Genomic DNA, 6,471 nt, shown 5'->3' on the forward strand with positions numbered 1-6,471 from the left:
GATGGAGTCTTCCGCGAGCGATTTTTACTCCAAAATATGACCGACGGGTCTTGATCGCTACATCCCCCTCCTTATATGTCATCACACCTGGAAGACATCAGCCCCCTTGCTGGCATTTTCACCCGTCAATTCCAGGGTCTGGTCAACGACACCAAATGTAACAAGAAGAGAGAAAAATGCAACGGAAGAGACCAGGATTTGAACCTGTGTCCCTGAATCTCTAGTCTAATGCTCTACCAACTAAGTTGTCTAGCCATCGGCTATCAAACCCGTCTGACTGCCACATTAATGTCTTCACGCCTTGAAGATATCAACCCAAGATCTTTATCCCCTTGCAGGCATTTTCACCTGTTAGTTCCAGGGTTGGTTTACGGCACCAAATGTAACTGGAAGGGAGAAAATGCAACAGACCAGACCGGGATTTGAACCCGGGCCCCCTGAATCTCCAGTCAGCTACTCTACCAACTGAGCTATCCGGCCAGCGGCGATCAAACCCGTCTGACCGCTACAATATAAATAATAGTGAAGATAACGAACTGTGTTCAATCTCACAAATGCCATAAAGAATACAAAATTGAAAGTAGGGTAAATACGAAACTCTGCTGGGTCATCTTTGTTAACACAACAGGTATGAAGGAGAAACTTCAAACGTATTGTGCCACAACATATGCCAGAAGTGGTGTAAATCAAATTTGGATTCGAAAATTCTAAAAAAAACTTTTAGTAAATTTAAAATCACAAAACTTTTCTCAAATCAACAACATCAAAACGTATGATTTTTCAACACTGTACATGACCATTCCTCATGATGAATTAAAAACTAAACTTTTTGAGATCATAGACAGTTTCTTCTTCAACAAAAATAAAATAAAGGGAATATGCATATCTAGTGATCAGTCATCCAAAAAACTACTTTGTTAAACACCACTCTGATTTCACGCACAAGTACTCTGAAGTTGAAATAACAAAATATGCTAGAGTTCCTCATTGACAATATCTTCGTGGTCTTTGGTGATCAGGTCTTCCAACAATCTGTTGGAATTCCCATGGGCACGAATTATTCTCCTTATTAGCTGACATGTTAGTTAAAATTGAAAATAATAAACCACCAGGGGTTTGTTTTTATAAAATCGCTCTCCTTGGGTAGCCGTTGCCTTCAGTACGGTTATTAAGTGTGATCATACGAGATCGTCTCATCCGATGGAGCTTCAACATTGAGTTGAGTTTAATTTGTCCAAAGTAAATTAATTACTTTCAAACAGTGGATGTAAATTGTCTTGATATACACTTAGAAATGCTTACATACAAACCAAATATTATTTGTTAAAATAAGAAAAGAAATCTATACAATGCGTATTAATAGGTGAATGCTATAATAAAATGTATTGCAGTCTATTTTTCACATCGAATATTCGAATACTGTCGTGGAATATTTAAATGTTGATATTTTTGACATCCCTGGTGCTAATAATGCTTCAGTTTTTAACTTGACGAGAAAATTAATAAATTGGCAAACTAATAAAGAAGTTATTGAACTTTTTAAAGTGAATATTGGTACTCGTTGGGTGTAAAAATTCGCCCACAAATTTGCGAATTTTTCAAATCCGATTCGGCCAATATTCACCAATAAAAGTTCAATAACCATTTAAGATTTAACTAAATTAACATGCTAGAATTGCTGCATATGATTTTCTGACGTGACTGCACTACAATAATGATGATGGAACGTTTATAGCTGTTCTCAATAAATGTGGTCAGTGTTAGAATACTTTGAAATCTAAACAATGAGTTTCCAATCAGATCTATTTTTGGAAAAATTAGATTAAGAATATCATTATATGTAGTATGCTTTACAAGATTTCATGATTAATCTTGTAGTATCAATCAATATATTTTTCGAATTACAATGAAAAATAATAATTCTATTTCAACCGTCTGTACAATCTGCACTCCAGGGTTTGAAGTTCGACAAAAAATTATTTTTAAAGAGAAACCAAAACAAATTTAGGATTGTCCGATTTATTTATTGTGCACGCTGTGATAAGCAGGAAGAAATGACGAGTTTCTTATCAGGAAAGCAAGCCCTTACAGGTCAAGTACAGCCCATCATAGTTCATGATATCAGAATGTGACTCAAACCCTGTACGTACTTGTACCAAAAATATTGAACCTCGCCAAAATGACTGAGTTTCTACTTCGCAATAAAAAAAAATGGCATGAATATTCGAATTTTCAACGAAAATGAAACATTGTACATTTAAAAACGGCAATGACATGATTCTATGACAGTACATATTTACGGGTGTAGATTTCGAATTTCAACACTAACACATCAAATCAAATTTCAAATAAATTTTGCTTGAAAACAAAACTCATGTTAATACGCAATTTCCGAGTTGCTCAATAGTTCTTTCCCTTTGTGGAACTCTTACGCACAGTGAGACACAAAACATACTATCGTCCACACGCGGTGGGTACAAATGCTTATCGCTACCTTGATATATTGCCTAAAGGCCGATTTTCAGACATCATGCAACCACCCAAACTGCAGGGACACACAATAAATATTAGTAAGTTTATTAATATCTGATAATGAAATAGCTCAAACAAAAATCGATAATCACCATTTTTCTTTGATTAAAATATCACTCGCGCAGAAGAGGAAATAAAAAATAATTTCATATTTAATCTAATGGCCTAATTCATTCAAGTATTATTCATTTTAATGTATACCAACAGCTGATATAAACAAAATTTACACTTTCATTACTTTTATCCGTATCAACATAGCTAGTCTATATATGTATACATCTTGTACCCACCCAAACGTTCAACAGAACACTGAACGTACATGTACCTCTATCACAGAAGGGTTGATATCTCGGAAGTTGCGTAATACCTTTGTATATCGCTACTTCCTGGTTTTTACCCGTCCATCCTTCGCCACCCACTGCTTTTTATCCGCCCATCCCTCGCCACTCACTGCTTTTTATCTGCCCATCCCTCGCCACTCACTGCTTTTTATCCACCCATCCCTCGCCACTCACTGCTTTTTATCCGCCCATCCCTCGCCACCCACTGCTTTTTATCCGCCCATCCCTCGCCACTCACTGCTTTTTATCTGTCCATCCCTCGCCACTCACTGCTTTTTATCCGCCCATCCCTCGTCACTCACTGCTTTTTATCCGCCCATCCCTCGCCACTCACTGCTTTTTATCTGCCCATCCCTCGCCACTCACTGCTTTTTATCCGCCCACCCCTCGCCACTCACTGTTTTTTATCTGCCCATCGCACACTAGATTGTCTGTAAACCGATATATCTAAATTATGTTCTTATTCTTTTCACTTAAACGAACATGTATTATTTACAATCATAACAACTCACTTGTTAAGTGAAAGAAGCGCTTGTACGCTCGCATTTATCAATTATACAAATAATTTTCAGATTTGAATTTGACTTTCTGTAATAAAGAAAAATAAATATTAGTACAAGCACATGATATATAACTAAAGTAATAGCATTACAGTACATGAGAATTACCTGCCTGACATCATTAATTTTTTCACCATGTATATTTCATTTAAGAAAAAAACCCAATTTTTATATTTAAAAAATCCTAGTGAGGTCCATTCAGTCCCAATTTTCATAATTTTTTCACTTATTATGAAAAATCGTTCATATTTTCTTTTCCTATGATGCTAAGAAAATTGTGATACCATGATCCTTGAGAATAGTTTATGAAATAATTCATAACCTCAAAATACCAAATACCGTAATTTCTTAACAAATTTGTGCCGTAAAATTTCAATTTTGCATTTGACGTGTGATTTCACAGCAACACATACAGATATTTTTTTTAATTATGTGAGAAACTACAAACAATTCTGTATCTTTTTTTTATCATATCCATAAAAATCAGCTACAAGTAATGCTGCAATAAGTTTATGCAAAAAGGTATTTTCAAGGAAATATATAGTGAAAAAATAAAATGATGACTCGTTTATGGCAGTACTGCCTTTTGTGATGCGCATATACCGCAACTTTTCGCAAAGTGTGGGTGGGAGGGCGTATAAATCCGGCAAAGAAAAACCTTCGAATGAGGAAAATTCATGCATTTGTTTGTTGAGTGATGTTGTATTTCTTTGTTGAGTGATGTTGTATTTGTTTATTGAGTGACGTTGTATTTGTTTGAGTGACGTTGTATTTGTTTGTTGAGTGACGTTGTATTTGTTTGTTGAGTGATGTTGTATTTGTTTGTTGAGTGATGTTGTATTTGTTAGTTGAGTGATGTTGCATTTGTTGAGTGATGTTGTATTTGTTTTTGAGTGACGTTGTATTTATTTGTTTATTGATGCTGTATTTGTTTTTGAGTGACGTTGTATTTGTTTTTGAGTGATGTTGTATTTGTTTGTTGATTGATGTTGTTTTCGTTTGAGTGATGTTGTATTTATTTGTTGAGTGATGTTGTTTTTGTTAGTTGAGTGATGTTGTACTTGTCCATTGAGTCACGTTGTGTTTGTTTGTTTATTGATGTTGTGTTTATTTCTTGAGTGATGTTGTATTTGTTAATTGATTGATGTTGCATTTCTTGAGTGATGTTTGTATTTCTTTGAGTGATGTATTTATTTGTTGAGTGATGTTGTATTTGTTAGTTGAGTGATGTTGTATTTGTTGAGTGATGTTGTATTTGTTGAATGATGTTGTATTTGTTGAGTGATGTTGTATTTGTTGAGTGATGCTGTATTTGTTGAGTGATGTTGTATTTGTTGATTGATGTTGTATTTGTTTGTTGAGTGATGTTGTATTTGTTTGTTGAGTGATGTTGTATTTATTTGTTGAGTGATGTTGTATTTGTTGAGTGATGTTGTATTTGTTAGTTGAGCGATGTTGTATATGTTGAATGATGTTGTATTTGTTGAATGATGTTGTATTTGTTGAGTGATGTTGTATTTGTTGAGTGATGCTGTATTTGTTGAGTGATGTTGTATTTGTTGATTGATGTTGTATTTGTTTGTTGAGTGATGTTGTATTTGTTGAGTGATGTTGTATTTCTTTGAGTGATGTATTTATTTGTTGAGTGATGTTGTATTTGTCAGTTAAGTGATGTTGTAATTATTTGTTGAGTGATGTTGTATATGTTGAATGATGTTGTATTCGTTTGTTGATTGATGTTGTATTTGTTGAGTGATGTTGTATTTGTTGAGTGATGTTGTATTTGTTTGTTGAGTGATGTTGTATTTGTTTGTTAAGTGACGTTGTATTTGTTTCTTTATTGATGTTGTATTTGTTTTTGAGTAACGTCGTTTTTGTTTGTTGATTGATATTGCATTTCTTTTTTGAGTGATGTTGTATTTGTTTGTTGAATGATGTTATATTTGTTTGTTGAGCGATGTTGTATTTGTTTGTTGAATGATGTTATATTTGTTTGTTGAGTGATGTTGTATTTATTTGTTGAGTCACGTTGTATTTGTTTGTTTATTGATGTTGTATCGATTTGCTGAGTGATGTTCTATTTGTTAGTTGATTGATGTTGCATTTGTTGAGTGGTGTTGTATTTGTTATTTGATTGATGTTGTATTTGTTTGTTGAGTGATGTTGTATTTGTTTGTCGAGTGATGTTGTATTTGTTTGTTTATTGATGTTGTGTTTATTTCTTGAGTGATGTTGTATTTGTTAGTTGATTGATGTTGCATTTGTTGAGTGATGTTTGTATTTCTTTGAGTGATGTATTTATTTGTTGAGTGATGTTGTATTTGTTGAGTGATGTTGTATTTGTAGAGTGATGTTGTATTTGTTGAGTGATGTCGTATTTCTTCGAGTGATGTATTTATTTGTTGAGCGATGTTGTATTTGTCAGTTAAGTGATGTTGTAATTATATGTTGAGTGATGTTGTATTTGTTGAGTGACGTTGTATTTGTTTGTTTATTGATGTTGTGTTTATTTCTTGAGTGATGTTGTATTTGTTAGTTGATTGATGTTGCATTTGTTGAGTGATGTTGTAATTATTTGTTGAGTGATGTTGTATTTGTTGAGTGATGTTGTATTTGTTGAGTGATATATTTCTTTGAGTGATGTATTTATTTGTTGAGTGATGTTGTATTTGTTAGTTGATTGATGTTGCATTTGTTGAGTGATGTTGTATTTGTTTTTGAGTGACGTTGTATTTATTTGTTTATTGATGTTGTGTTTATTTCTTTAGTGATGTTGTATTTGTTGAGTGATGTTGTATTTGTTAGATGATTGATGTTGCATTTGTTGAGTGATGTTTTTGTTATTTGATTGATGTTGTATTTGTTTGTTGAGTGATGTTGTATTTGTTGAGTGATGTTGTATTTCTTTGAGTGATGTATTTATTTGTTGAGTGATGTTGTATTTGTCAGTTGAGTGATGTTGTAATTATTTGTTGAGCGATGTTGTATATGTTGAATGATGTTGTATTTGTTGAATGATGTTGTATTTGTTGAGTGAT

At 33.4% G+C, this 6,471-nt stretch overlaps 1 non-coding gene across 1 annotated transcript; it reads right to left on the minus strand.

Annotated features, from left to right (window-relative positions):
- Positions 1-407: 407 nt before the first annotated feature.
- On the minus strand, positions 408-480 carry Trnas-gga (transfer RNA serine (anticodon GGA)). The gene has a single exon. It is a non-coding gene; the product is annotated as a tRNA-Ser (tRNA).
- Between the last annotated feature and the right edge of the window lie 5,991 nt (positions 481-6,471).

This window comes from Ostrea edulis, chromosome 9 (genome assembly GCF_947568905.1).
Source record: "Ostrea edulis chromosome 9, xbOstEdul1.1, whole genome shotgun sequence".
Classification (NCBI taxonomy): Eukaryota; Metazoa; Mollusca; class Bivalvia; order Ostreida; family Ostreidae; genus Ostrea; species Ostrea edulis.